At 42.3% G+C, this 15,014-nt stretch overlaps 1 long non-coding RNA gene across 2 annotated transcripts; it reads left to right on the forward strand.

Moving 5' to 3' along the window:
- Positions 1-504: 504 nt before the first annotated feature.
- Positions 505-14,231, forward strand: LOC125637072 (uncharacterized). 2 transcript variants are annotated; one of them, XR_012668315.1, is made up of 4 exons: positions 505-1,259; positions 4,100-4,168; positions 11,016-11,140; positions 13,695-14,231. It is a non-coding gene; the product is annotated as an uncharacterized LOC125637072 (long non-coding RNA). The 2 variants fall into 2 exon arrangements; XR_007356821.2 differs by lacking the exon at positions 505-1,259 and having other exon boundaries at positions 1,543-4,168.
- The last annotated feature ends 783 nt before the right edge of the window (positions 14,232-15,014 follow it).

The raw sequence follows: 15,014 nt of genomic DNA on the forward strand, positions 1-15,014 counted from the left end.
GCTGATGATCTGTCCCTGAACGTGTCAGAGTATGCCTTCCTCCAATATTCACTCTCTCTCATACACACAGTCAGAAAATACACTTAAAAAATCTAATAATACTTACTTGAGGCTTTTAAACTCCTTGGGGGTAGATAGATACAAGGCAGTAAACCAGTAGAGGGAAAGAAAAATAGTTAAAAAAACTAATAAAAAAATCCCATAGGAAGGAAATGAACCCAGTCCCCTCCCCCACCACTCCACCTCTGAAGGAAAAAAATTTAAAAGGGAGCTGGCCTGGAAATTAGTCTAAAGTTGAAGGTATATGGTGCTTATGTTGGAATTGTTTTCTAAAAAGATTTTTTGGTGCGGGTATTTTTCACCTCTCTCAAACATCCTGTGCCAAAAGCAGTGAAAATGTTGCAACTATTGAACTTAAATCTGGGGTCTAGGTCTGCAAAGAACCACCATTGTTGGGGAGGTGGGGGGTTGGTTGGCGGTTAGGAGGGAATGAAGGAGACCTACCATCATAGTGCTCTAAGATGTTTTTATGGAGGTTATTCAGCCAGGTCCTGCCTTTAGCTAGTCACCCCAACATGAAATATTGGAAGAATTAAAGCAATTAAGGGACATATGCTGTACCTAGGAAAGTTGGATAAAATGAAATTTGCTAAATATTAATGTGTGAGAAGCAATTAAAATAATATTTTATGGATTTTTTTTGTAGGAAAAGTGAGAGCCTTCTAAGGAATCTGGGATAAAGGAAAAGACCATATCAACAACCAAACAGTAGGACAGCAGTCAAAAACTATGTGTGAATAGTCTTGTGCAAAAACAGCTATTCTTCCAAGTTACCACAAATTCAGCACTGGGAGAAGCTGCACCATTTGCTCCAGCAAACATGGTTGGCTGAAGCCAAAAAATACACATTTTTGAGAATTTGTCCCAAATGTTGCCATTTTTTCATAAAATGACATTCTCCCCAGCTGAAAACTACAGCTGTGTTCTCTCGGCCTGGGATCAGATCCTGCAGGCACAAACATGGGTGTGCCTGGTCCTTACTTGAATGAGTAACTGCCAGTGAAAACCAAAGGTGCTGTAGGAAGTGGTATTGATGATTCAGAAAGTGGAACCTGTTATACTGAGAAAGCAATGAACCAGTGCTCCCATCTGATTTTAGGGAGGAATTCTGCTGTTGGATGGAGCCATATTTGGGGTCAAACATAAACCCTAGTTGCTCACCACTTGTGGTCATCAAGTATTCTGTGGCACTTGTTTCTGTGAGTAAGGATGTTAACTCTGGTGTCCTAACCAAATTTCCTTTTGCCATTCTTCCTGCTCAACTTCCCCCTGCAGTATCCATGTGAGAAACAAGTTACTTCCTGTTCTACCTTGTACTGTTGAACTATACTGTCAAAGAGTGATTGTATTTCTATGGTGCACTATATAATGTGACCTATATATATATATTTATATATATATATATAAAGAGCCTGAATGTCACCTCTGCTTTTGCACAATGAAGGGAACCCAGTTCTTGCAGCTCGGAGATCAAGTGTCATGTCTCTGCAGCATAATCTGCCCTTTCCCCCAATTCTGCATGGGATCATGTTCCATGGTATGTTGAGGAACTGATCTTGGTGCAGTGACAGATTCTCTGCAACACTATCTCCTCTCAGGACTGTGAAGTTCATCTTGCATGAGATAATACTGATCTGGTTAACTTAGCCAGGATTTCCCACCCCATCACTGTTCCTCAAGGGTGGGTGTGTGGGGCCCTCATATGCAGCAGCACCCAGCAGAGACTGCATAGGAGCATAGCTAGCTATGAAGGGAGCTATGTTGCAGTTGAGGCCAAAAAGAAGCACTGCAGAGACCCTCATGCAGATCTCAGGACATCCATAGGTTTAAGAGTTAATACCCGCTGCCCACTCCACATGGGGAGCAAAGCACAGCATGCAATAGAACAACTGGGTGAAAACTGTAAGACCAAATGTTTAGAGTTTCCTGTCTCCAAAGTGGATTTTTTTCAGGGAGGGAGAATTGGACCCCCAGATCTTGCAAGTGGATCCACATGGGGAGATCCTTGCATGTGTGGAGTCTCACTGAAACCAATAGGGCTCTGCACAGGCACAAGAGCCTGATTGCAAGAATCAGGGGGATAGTTTAAAAGTGCTTTTTGGTCCTTGAAGATGAGGTGTGTTATACAAAAGGTAAGTTGTTATTAATTATTAATTATTATTATAAGAAAACTGCTGCACTTTTTTCTTTTGGCAACAAAATGTCAGGGCAAAATAAACCCTTTTTTTGTTTGTTTTACAAACCAGAAAAATGTTATTTTCCCCCCACAGGTGGGAAGAAATTTGTCTTTTGCTTCAAGTTACAGGGGAAAGAAATATAGAGAGAGCTGAATGGCTAATGTATTCTTACTACAAATATTAGGCAGACTATAGCTCCTAAGGGACCTGACCTAATTGTCTAATAAAACTGAAATCATTTCAAGCCGAATAGGACATGCTATGTCTGTTAAGGGGACATGATGACTGCCTTTCCCTGGAAACTGTTAGTAAGTGGAACTGGAGAATGATTGAAGGGAGATCTGGCTAGTTGTACCAATGTGGAGCCATAAAGCTATCCTGTAACTAGTACTGTCTTGTTTCACATGCAGTGTTGTCACTAGCTGCAGTATGGCCTGGTGTCACAAGCACATCTGGGAACCATGACCACCTGTGTCTTAATCCCAGCTCTGACACTGACTTGCTGTGTAGAACTGGGCAAGTCACTTAGTCTCTCAGGGGGCCGATTCATGGTTCCCCTGCAGTCTGGTGGAAAGTGGTTGCAAGGCAATTGCATGGGCTCTAAAGGGAATACATTTAGTGCAGGAAACATTCCCCCACCGAACACACAGCTGGCTCTGGGCCTCACCTCAGGAGCACCCAGTGCAGCAGCCATGTTAGAGGTAGGCAGGGGGCAACCTATGCAAAGGAAGGGTGGGGCCAGTGCAGTCCTATGAGCCTGCTGCAAGGTCCACAGGGCAGAGAATTTATTGTAGTGAGGGTGCAAATTTGGGTCCTCAAGGCTGTCCTACCCAATCCTGGCAGCTGAACCCAGGCTCTACACCAGCACCGAGGTGAATTTGACCCTTTGCCTGAGTTATGTCAGTTGTGAAATGGGGATAGTGATGCTCTGCTTTCCTGTCTCATCAAGGTGTTGTGGGATCTGCTAGCTGAGGTATGTAAAGTTCAGAGGAGACACAGAGTAAGCTCTGTATATAAAGTTGTCAGGTACTAGTCTCTGTCAAAACATCTCACCTTCCACCTCCACAATACTGCTCTGCAAAAGTCCTGCGCCTGCTCCCATTAAAGTTAATGATAGGATACATGCTATTGACTTCAGCGAGACCAGGATCTGGCCCAAAGAGAGTTACTGAGCCAACTTCATACCTATTATAAGGCGCTGCTGGATTAGAGAAGTACCAGATGGGTGGTTTGGAGAGAGTTTGTACCCTGCAGTTTGTCTTTTCTGTTGCCTGTTCCTGACCTTTCCAAAAGTATGTTAAAATGACTACAATCCAAGAAGGCATATTGCATATAAAATGAATGACAGCTCCTAGTGCCACCAAGAAAATCAAACCCTTTGTTTATTTAAGTTTTTAAAAAAATACATCTGGGAGGAGAAGTCACTGGGTTATAAATGAGCTCCCTGGCCACCACCAAAAAATAATAATTATAATAAAAATAATTGTACCATATTCCCTGATAAAGCAGTGCCAGAAAAGCTCTTGGGGATCAAGTTTTTGTCAGTCCCCAGCTTTTACCAATTTAAATTCTTGGCAGCATATTAAAAAAAATGTATAAGGTATTTGAGACTGCAATCCCTCAGGTACTAAATCTAGTGTTTCCTGGCAATAGATGAATGTTCCTGGAGTTAAAATCTAGCACCAGAGCACCAGATCTCCATAGCTGTTCATATTTATACTTAACAGATAAATATGTCATTCTTTCAATATTCCTTTACACAGCCAATTTTTTCTCACATACTGTATTTTTTTCTGATAAAAACAGAGGTTAGAAAGTTCTTACCAGTGACTGACATCTTCCTGTTTTGTTTGCTTTTCAAGTTGCTGGGATGCATCTTTTCTACTTGGAGATTCCCTGATATACAGTGCAGTTTGATTACAGAAGACCAGGTTAGTAGCAAAGACCGAGATGACAGTACAGAGTCCTCCAGATTTAAAACTGTCCTATCAGTGAGTCTGCTTCAGCAATATACACCAATAGTTCCCTTGCAGACCCTTGGCTTTTAACATAACATTATGCCATTGGCACGAAAGAGGAGCCTGATTCAAACCCCCAGATCTGAGTACTCTTGAGTTTTGCAGGGAGTTCAAAATTTGAACCCAAATCTGGAGCTAAATTTGGCAGCTGGCCCTGATCTACACAATAGACCAAACCAAAACTAATAACCCAAGTATTCCTTCACCCCAACCCCACTCCCTTCCCTGAACTTTGGTGTTTTCCAAATTGAGAGCCAGATCAAGTGTGGTAGCTTGGCCATCCCTAATAGGGACATGAGAGGTTAATATACTGCACCTATGGGTCTAGGTGCCTCTTGCTTGTGTCAAGTAAAGCCCTTTCTTTTAAAATGTATTTGTTAAACCATAACAGATAAATAAACTGTATTTCACTGCATGTGATAAATGCATAGCTTGTTTGCAAAGGGCAGAGATAATGGCCCAGATTCTCTCCTGCACTGAGATCCACCCAGTGTAGGAGGGGGTAGAGAACTATCAGGGACCCAGTTACAGCTCCCTTATATATTGGGCCAGTTTTTACTGGCTCCCATCCTGGGACCATGTGCTAGGTGGGCATTACACTCGAGCCACATGTCCTTTTTGCTCTTCTTTATCCCCAGGCCACCCTACAGCAAGCCTGCACGGGGGACTAGTGTAAGAGCCAGCTATGCCAGTTCTAAGCTTCTTGAGGACTCCCCCAGGCCCAGGGCCTCTCCAGATGGAGAGAGACAGCATCTTTCCACTCCCTTTCATCACAGGATCCGTACAGAGGGTGGCGTCAGTCCAGAGGGTCTAGACCGGTAGCTTTATTACTAGACACATAGCTTGACCCTCCAAGGGAATGGGAGTATTGCCATACACTTCAATGAGCTCTTGATCAGATCCATGATGCATTAGATAAGAAATGCACTAGCTTTGCCACAACCTTATCACGTAGCCCAGTGAACCAAGCAGCCTCCATAGATGTGTTTTAATATTGGTGCATAGGCTTACACTCTTCTGTGTTGTTAAAACTGCTTACATACACACACACAATTAATTACCCCTTGTTCCTGTAAATTCCTGTATTTTTAAAGGTTCAGACTGAATTTTTTTCCTGTTGTAACTCAGTGACTTCACTCAGCTGACACCAGTGATGAATTTGGCTCTCAATGTGCAATGACTGCTTCAACCAAAATATATATATATATATGCACCAACATCATGTGGACATAATCTCCCCTAGCTTTGAGGGCAATAGTTAATGTGACCTATTCATGCAGGGCATTAAGTTTTCCCTGTAAAGAATAATGAATTCAACTCTCTCAGCTTCAGTGTGTTAACAATAATTAAACAACAATAAATGAGAAGAGGCAGCAGCTACAGTGTGCAAAATCATTCATACATTTCAGCTACATAGCTACTAAAGCACCAAATTCTGCTCTGCTGCACACCCTAGTGAAGTCAGAAGAGTTATCCAAGACAAGTCAGGGCAGAAAGGGACTCAGATTGTAGTTCATGTCCCTTCAGCAGAAATATTATCCAGCCTTTCATGTTGTTTGAGATTCCCAGCACTAAATAAATGTTGTGGTCTGCTGGGTCCTCCAAAGGCAGGGAAATAGAAGCACAAGGGTTAGTCCCTGTCTCTCGGAGATACCGCAGGCCAAAATTTGCCTTGAAATCACACAGGCCCCTCCCTCCCATTGACCTCAATAGGAATGGCACATGAGCATCTGAATGCAAAATTTGGCTCTTTGCATATGTTTTCCTCCCCACCCCCCTCTCCTTTTATTGTTTTGCAAGAGACCTGTTTTTGCAAATAGGAGAGAGGGTACATGTGTGAAATTGAACTGGGGGGTGAGCGGTGGAGGTGAAGAGAGGTTGGGTAGGAGGGGGCAGGTATGTGTATTCTATTCAGCTCCTTATCAATAAAACCCATTTGGGGGATTGAACATGAACCTAATAATCAGATCCTGCTTAAGCTTGTGCTTCCCCGGTAATTGACTCTCGCATATTGATTAAGATGTTGATGTGTCCCAGGATTTCTCAGTGGTAATGCAGCTGAGACTGGGCCTCCTCTCCTGGCAGTTCTCAGCACTCACTGTACTGTCACCACACTCACTTTAATGGATAAAGCTGTCATCCTAAAGCTAGAATGTCTTGCAGGCACATAGACGAAATTAACTGTTCAATAATTTATGGGACATGGAAAAAACTTTACCCAACAACTTCAATTGATTGCTCTAAGTGTTTTGACTGCACTCGCCTGTTTTGCATAAAGTCAGCTACTTTGGAGACCCTGATTTCCACTTACAGTAACTTCTTGGCCCTTGCCATCATAAAAGTTTTAAAGAGCTTTAGTTTGCTTAAAGGGATTTTCCTGTACAGTGCAGTCATGACATTTTGACTTTCCCCCATAGGTTCATGAGAAATCCAAAACCTTCAATGAAATCAGACTGGTGGGCTCAGCACATGGACAGAGTAGACAGTACAGATTTCTTGTTACAGAAATATCACACTAATTGGATTAATTTTAAGATATCCTTCTTTCCAAATCAGGTACCATTAAACACAGACTAGCCAGGGACTGGACTACTCATGGCATGAATATTGGGCTATAGAACCTTTCATCTCTAGGATGTTGGTTCAAACCCAGCTCAGGCTGGTAATGACTGAAATATATTGTTATTTGGAGGCTGTTTGGTACCATCAGTGAAATGAGCTGGTGGTCTTTGTCCAGTTCTTAGGTGTCCTATATCACAAAGAACACTGCCACTAAACAGAAAGGTCATGGCTTGACTAGGCCCAAATACTAAATTACACTCTTAAGATGGCAGAATGAGATTGGCAGGGAAGTTAGCTGTCTCTTATATTAATTAGTTGCATAAAGAACTTCAGTCTATGGGGCTGTCAGTCTGCACTTTTCAGTAGTGCCAGATACACTAAACACAAAGCAATCTCCACTATCTGCCTGCCTGCTGGTACTGTTGAGTATTTTTTCTAATTTTCTTGTCTTTTGTAATCATCATTTCTTGTTATTACCTTTTTCCCCCCAGTGAATTTGATGCTCATGAAAGTGGGGTTAGAATAAGGCACAATGCCTATGCACGTCTCTCTAATACTACTTTGCCAGTGCATTTCAGTCCTGACCTACAATATCCTCTGCATTAATAATTACCATTTCCATAGTGCTTTATACATTCGGCACTGGGAAATGTATGGTTTTTATATGGGGAAAATGTTTACGGATCCTTTTTGGAGCAGGAGTCCAGACTGGCCAATCCAAAGGATGCAGTCTTAATCCGCCACAGCAAGTGGGATGATTCAGGCAATTTCCAAGCATTGCAAAAGTTACAGGGTGCCACAGAAATGAGCAGTGAATATTTATCCCCAGTTTCTTATTTTGGGGCCTAAGCCAGAGTGCTGTGTGGCCAGGGCCGGCACTGAGCACAGTTCATAATGCTGTCAAATCCCTTTACATCAAGCCATAGTTATCCAAAACCTCTCCGTTAACCAAAGTGTAGTCATATCCTTAGACAGGAACGCCCAGTGTTCGGTGATCTCCTGTTTCTCCAAAGCTTTGTTTTCCCCAAACTTTCAAATATTCAGTGAAACTTTCAGCTCAGCGGGGTGGTACTGTAAATAGAGTAATGAACTCTATGTGTGGGGTGATGTGTATCACAAGCTGATGCAGGATAGAATTAAAAATGCTCAAGTGTTTACCAAACCCCCCACACTGCTAACAGTTAGCAGACTTTCTCCTTTAGCTCCAGGGGTAGAGCCTTGGGAAAGGAGGATGTGTGTTCTAGCCCTACTGTCACAATGAAACAATAAGTGGCCCCACCATAGAAATGTTGGACTGGAAGAGACTTTGAAAAGTCATCTAGTTTATCTCTCCCTGCACTGAGGCAGAGCATCCCTGACAGGTGTTTGTCTAACCTGTTCTTAAAAACTTCCAATGACATTTAATGACTTCCCTGGGTAACTGGTTCCAATACTTAACTATCCTTACAATTCGAAAGATTTTCCTAATATCTCATCTAAATCTCCCTTGCTGCAAACTAAACCAATTACTTCTTGTCCTACCCTTGGTGAACATGGAGAACAATTGGTGCAATCTTTTGAAGACTGTTAATATGTCCCCGCTCAATATTCTCTTCTCTAAACTAAATATGCCCAATTTTTTAATCAAATTGACAACTATAAAGTGCCAAGTGGCTTCAAATTTGTTACAGGAAAAGAAACTCTCTTTCTAATTTGTTTTATTTCAGTCAGCATCTGAAGAGTTAACCTGTAGTTTTCTAGGGCCACATCTAGAAGAAAAGCAACCATGGCACATGCAATGTGAAGAGAAAATCAAAACAGAAAGAAAAAATAATGAAAGCATACACAGTCATGTTTGTTTGCTTTTCTCCCTTCAAGGTGTTAATCCTGTGTTACAGAGAATATTCCCAGAACGTTTCCCAGATGGAAACACAAGTGCACCAGCATTTCCAGCACTTTATATACTATGTTTTCATTTGCTTTCCTTTGAGAAGCTCCTTCTATCCGATCTCACAGAGTGGGAGAGGATGTGTTGATTTCCAGTTTATTGTAGCGCACAGTAGTTTAGCACAAGCCGTCAGAATTTGCAGTAGTCTCGGCTGCAGTGTGTGGTATCTGTTCGAAGTCCAGACCTCTGAAAGGATCCCCAAGAGTGCTAGAGCTGGGACTGTTTGGATATCAAAGGCCAAATAAAAAATTTATTCCAGTGTTTGAAAAATATCTGACCAAATCTTGGTATGGATTAAATCTCCCTTGCTTCGCAAGCATTGCCAATTGAGAAATGAGTATTTATTTCTAAAGAGAAAAAAGGTCCAAATTGCTGTGCCCTAAACTGATGCAGGTTTGTTTCCTAAATTATCACTGGAAAAGAGACCTGCTAGATCTCTCAGGGAGGCTGCAAACCTCCTGGCCTTTTTATCCCCTACCACCTAGATAGAAGTCAATCTACCCTTCGCACCACACAGTAGATCAATCCTCCAGTTATTACAGTATAAAGAGAACCGCCCCACTGGGAAATCAGTATGCGAGAAGGCAGCCCCAGGACCCCTCCGGCATTGAACTGCAATGTTGGCACTCAAAAAATGCAGCACATCTAGTAATGAGTGTAGTGCATGTAGCTATGTAACTGTTCTGATTTCAATTTCTGTGTCTTGCACCTTACAATTATTAGGAGTCTGCTATCTGCAGAAGTCCGCTACCATTTTGTGACAAAGAGCTTATGCTGCACGTTACGGAGCAGACACATGGGGCGCTTTCAGGAAGACTTTATTTTCATTTCCCTCCCCTCCCCGCCACAATATAAAATAAAAGTCAATCAGACTGTATTGACATAACATAACAAGGACTTGGCAGCATTACCCAAATGGGGATGTTATTGAGAGCAGAAGGATGTTTCATTTGCCTCAGCCTTGTGTGGAGCAGTCACTCTGTGATTGTGTTCTTCCCCTTGTGTTCTTCCCCTTTTTGGGGAAAGTTATTAAGAAAGTAGTAGCAAAAAAGCTCCAGCAAGACCAACCTTTCATCAATATCAAGGAAGCTCCCAGTCAGGCTTCGGACCAGGATATATGTGGGGAAGCAGAGCTCATTACCTTAGTCAATAATCTTCACACAGCTATGGATGAAGGACCAATTTCTATGCTCTTACTGTTAGATCTATCAGTGGCCTCCCAACATGTCACATATCAGGAATAGATGAGGGTACTTAATCTGATTGCCTTCTTTCTTTTCCAAAAAAGCCAAAGAAGGGCAACTCTTTCATCACGCAAAGGCTTACATTGGCAGACTCCCCACAGGATCACTCCTATCCCCTCTTCTATGTCAGATCACTAGGAGAAATTGTAAAAGTTCAAATGTCAACAATAGGCTGATGACTCCGTCCTCCAACTTCCTTTCTCATTGGGAACAAACAATGCAGTGATCCAGCCACATGGCTGGTTCAGACAAAGCTGCCAAACAGGCAGTTGCAAGGGACCTAGTTGATGCTATCATGATGGTTATTGCTCATACTTCAGTGCTATGTGGTGTTTACTACAAGCTGCTGCAACCTTTGTGAGCTCTATAATAATGTGACACCCCTGGAGTATCTGCTTGTCTACCTTTTTATTAAAGCTCTGGCTGAGACATGTTGCCACCTCTTGCTCCTATTTACCATGAAATATCCATCCACAGCTCTTCTGATAGCCTCAGGAAACACATGCATCAGTTATGGACTGGTGGGGAATGAACCACTTAATTGTCCCTGTTTTACATGGGATTGGAGTTTGCAGCAGGTGGAAGGAGTAGGTCACAAGCTGAATCTTGGGGTTTGCAAATGTGAGTCCTAATCAAATGGTTTTTCCGGGGCCCCACATATTTTGGAATTGATCCAGTCCAGCTGCCCAAGTGTCTAAAACAAACATTTGGTTGAAGCACAGCTGGCTAAAGCTGTACACAGTTATGACTAAGATCATCCAGGCAGGGAGGAGAAAGTAAAACTTTGGCTAGTGCAATAGTTTATGGTTGCTACTGTTGTGTGAAAAGTACTCGGTATATTCACTGCAATGAAGAATTGCCTTTGTTTGGGATCTTAAGGATAGCTTCACTCCCCGTTGAGCATGCCCCAGTCTTCCCGGCTGCAGAAGATTTTTGATGATAAAACTTGCCACTTCTCTCAAGCTGTTGGTTATTTCTTGGGAGCACCTGGGATCTTAAAAACTCATTACTTTGACTTCTTTTTCAGAGGGGGAAAGAGAAGTCATTATCCACTTGAAAAGCTGGAGGAAGCCTTGACTTTTCCACTTAACCTTCTCCTCTTTGCAATGGTGCCAGAGTGAGTTGCATCACTGGTCAGAGATACTAAATTAAGTAAGTAATGAAAAATAAGTTAGGAACTCCCTATGTTGCGTCCTGTACAGACATTCCATTCCATTCAGTTCAGCACTGTCTGACCCGGGAGGGGGGAGGTTGTAACTCAGAAGGGGGCTAGGGAAGGAAGAGGGACAATCCTTTCTGATGCCTTCTTACTTCTCAGTAGTGCAGTGGCATGTGGAAGTGCACAAATGCATGATTTTCTAGGGGCATTGTAGTTTTATTGTTTGTTTGGCTGTCCTGTGAAATATTAGATACTGGTCACTGATCCTGGACTTGCAGGGCTAGTATACTGGTCCCACATGGCAAAACCCATCTTCCTGTGAGAAAGGACGTAGAAGGGTTTTTTCCATGCACACAAAGCAGGCATGTATACTCTTGGTAACAATGACTTTTATTTTTAGATGAAGAGAAGCATAAAAGAGTAAAAGTAAAGTCTCCAGGAGAGAGCACACAGAGGGTGTCACCTCTGACAATTTGTACTGAGCCCTGCACTCCTGCAGGGTGCTGAGAAATTTAAATGTGCACTACACAGGAAACAAAAGGGACTGACTGTTTCACACACCTCTGGATGGAGAAATAGAATAGTGGGGGACCTAAATGTCTTTAAAATGTTTTGATTTTGCTCTACTGTCAGGGGCCTTCGGGATTTTCCCAGTTACTGTGCAAGGCACAGAGAATCTACAAAAATGAGTAAACCAAGGTTTACCAAGCAGGCAGGCTTGGCAATCATACTGGTATCCTAGTCCTGTTCTTTTTAACATGGCTGTCAAGTGTGACTGCCAGTGGGAGATCACGGGCCAGTTTCTGATCTCAGTTACACTGTAAATCCCCCTGTAAATCCAGGGGAAGCCCACTGATTCCAAATCTGGGGCCTGATTCTGATTTCACACTGCTTCACATGGACAAATTCTCTTGACCCCAGTGGAGCTTGTCTTGATTTATGCTAGTGTGAGTGATAGCAGAATCAGGTCTCTGTAGCTTGGGGTGAACCGCTAATAATGAATTAGAATCATCCTGAAGCAAGGGCCAAGCACCAGCCTGAACTGTTCTGAAATTTAGGATAAATTTAGTATCTTTCTCTAGCTACCAACAGTCTCCCATCCCCGGTCCCACTCGGTTTATTTTTGACTCTGCAAAATCCTCGGTGAGATTTTGGCAGGTCAGATGAGGGGATGCTCCCCTCAAATTTTACATAAAAGGCTTAAGGTATGCAAAACATTATGAGGTACATCTGACCTCCACTAAGGGATCCCTCTAGGACTCATGGACTATAGTCAAGGCTGGTGAGTAAGGTGGTATTAAACTCTCTTACACCTCTCTCCCAATGTATAAAGGAATCTACATGGATGTCACACATGCAGAGGAGCTGGAAAAAATCCTCAATCCTGCTTTACTTTATATCATCTTCCAGCTCCTCGTGTGTAAGTTATGCCAAGCTACATTCCCTTACACAGCAGTAGAGTGGGGGCAAAGGACTCTGAAGGAGCTTAACTGAGTCTTACACACACCACCTCATATAACACCACTGATTTGGCCCTCTGGATCTAGGCTGGGAAGATCAGCCCAAGAGTTGATTGTATTTGTATAATGAGAGCAGCAGTCATGTAGCAAGTCAAAGAAAGGGGTGGAGAAGAGGAGGAGGAGGAGGAATCTAGAGTTTTCTTGGAGATATGAAGAAGGAGGAAGAAGGCTGGGTCACAAGGGTAGGACATAAAAGAGGGAGAAGACCTCTCTGAGGTCAGATACATTCTGATGAGTTTGAATAAGGTTCTACACACTTGAAGGTATTTTCTAAACTTCCTAATCTTGTTACATTTTCCCATCACTAGTCCTGAGGTGAAGTGATTTATGAATATACATACCTACACTGTTCAGTGCGAGCATCTTGATAAGGTAAATATATCACACAGCGGGAGCCTCTACTGCATACCACCCTCGTTCCTTAGAGAGAAATTCAGCGGTGTGAGCCCCAACAGTCCCTCTCTGGCACACACAGGTTGTGCAGTTTAGTTCTTCATTAAAAAAGCCCCATTGAGATATTTAAACACAGATTTCCCTGTAAGAGTGAATACACTGAATTTCCCTCCACCCAATAGTCTTCCATTTAATTGGTATAAAGCAGCTTGCCCTTGGCTACATACTCCCTTGAAATTGCACAAGAAGCCTCGCTAAAAAGGTATAGGTAAATATTTTACATAGTGGATTAGGAGCACAGCTGTCATTAACCAGAACCGGAATTGCGCAGTTGATTTACCCCTCTCACTGTGCTGGAAATGTACCCAATGGAATGCAAAGACCTGGCTCCCAAGTGCCATCTTATGAAGAAGGTGCAGTACAATTTCATTTAATATTGTGTATGTTTCCATTAGCATGAATCAATTGCTCTCCATGCTCATTTTAAGACTCTCTCTTTCTCTAGATTACAATTCTGTTTCCAAGCGTCTGCCAATCCTCACTAGTCCTTCCATACAACCCTGCAATGTTTCAATGATATAAGATACAGCACCTTGGCTTTCATTGTGTTTATACCTTGTATTCATAATTACAGATATGCTGGAGGTGAAGTGCCTTTCTCTACCATTGCCAAGAAAATGGACCTCTGTCCTCTATAGGGAAAGCCCAGCCCATGGTTAATTTGTGACCTAAGATGTGTCATGGGAGCTGGTGGCCAGGGCTGCCTGAAAACTGTGCATCTGAAACAAGAGAGTCAAAATGATTCATTTTGACTTTTTCCCATTAAAAATGTCACTGAAATCAATAGTTCCTACAAAACATTTTGATTTTGACAAAACTGCATTTTTGCTGGAAATCTGTGCTGCCGAAAATGTTTCGACCAGCTCTAGTCACAACACAGCAGCTATAAAAGTCTGTCTATGACCAACCTTCAACATGTAAATCTGTACTTCCTCCTAACTGATCCTGTCTTTTGTTTTGAGTTCTTTGCTAATAAGTAATGAAAACCTTACAGCCTTACAGCTTGTTTTGTGGTTGCAATTACGTAAGCATTATTAATAAAGAAACAATGTCAAAACTGTGTGAAACCAAACACACATTTAACCACTTGCAATAAACAGATATAAAACAACAGATGTCTCAGTTTTTGTTCTCTAATGATTTCATCCCTTGTTAAAAATAAATGTCTAGTTTAAAAAAAGAAAAGGGCTTTTATCCGCTCAAACAAATTAATTGAATCCAGAGTCTGGTACTGCAACTGAGGGCTTATTTTTTTTAAGTTTACTGCAAAGTAAGCCAAGAATTCAAGGTAGTAAATGGAGTAGCACTTATTTGCCCCAGGTGAAGCCCTGGCCCCTAATATCAATCTGTGATGGAGCCAAGATACCACATTTATATCCAGATCCAAACTTCCTCAAAGTTTGGGGGAAAAGAGGTGATTTTCAATCTGAGGTTTTTTGGTTCAGCCCATTATACTGATACAAGCAATTTACAAAATTTGCATCAGAATTTTACGAAGGCACAGTGAGGTCTTTTGGGTCTGGAGTCTTGGTTAGAATCCATCTTTTATACGAATAACAGTGTAACTAAAATGAATCTAACCAAGGACATAATAACTAGTGATGGGGCAGCCTCAAAGAGGTAGCGTTTGTTTTTACGCAACCATCCAAAGTCCAGATGATTATCTGAATGCTGGGCTGCAAACAGTGGCAGACCTAATAGGAGGTGTGTTTGTGTGTGTGTGTGTGTGTGGGGGGGGCACGGATGACTCCACACACAACAGCTTTTAAGTGCATGTATGGCACCTTTACAAGCATATTATGCAATTGACAAAAGGAGGTGTATGACTTGTATTTTCACATAGTGCTGGTTAGTGAACCTGCCTGCACTCAGTTGGCAGTGGTAGCTCCTGTCT

Source organism: Caretta caretta, chromosome 5 (genome assembly GCF_965140235.1).
Source record: "Caretta caretta isolate rCarCar2 chromosome 5, rCarCar1.hap1, whole genome shotgun sequence".
NCBI lineage: Eukaryota > Metazoa > Chordata > Testudines > Cheloniidae > Caretta > Caretta caretta.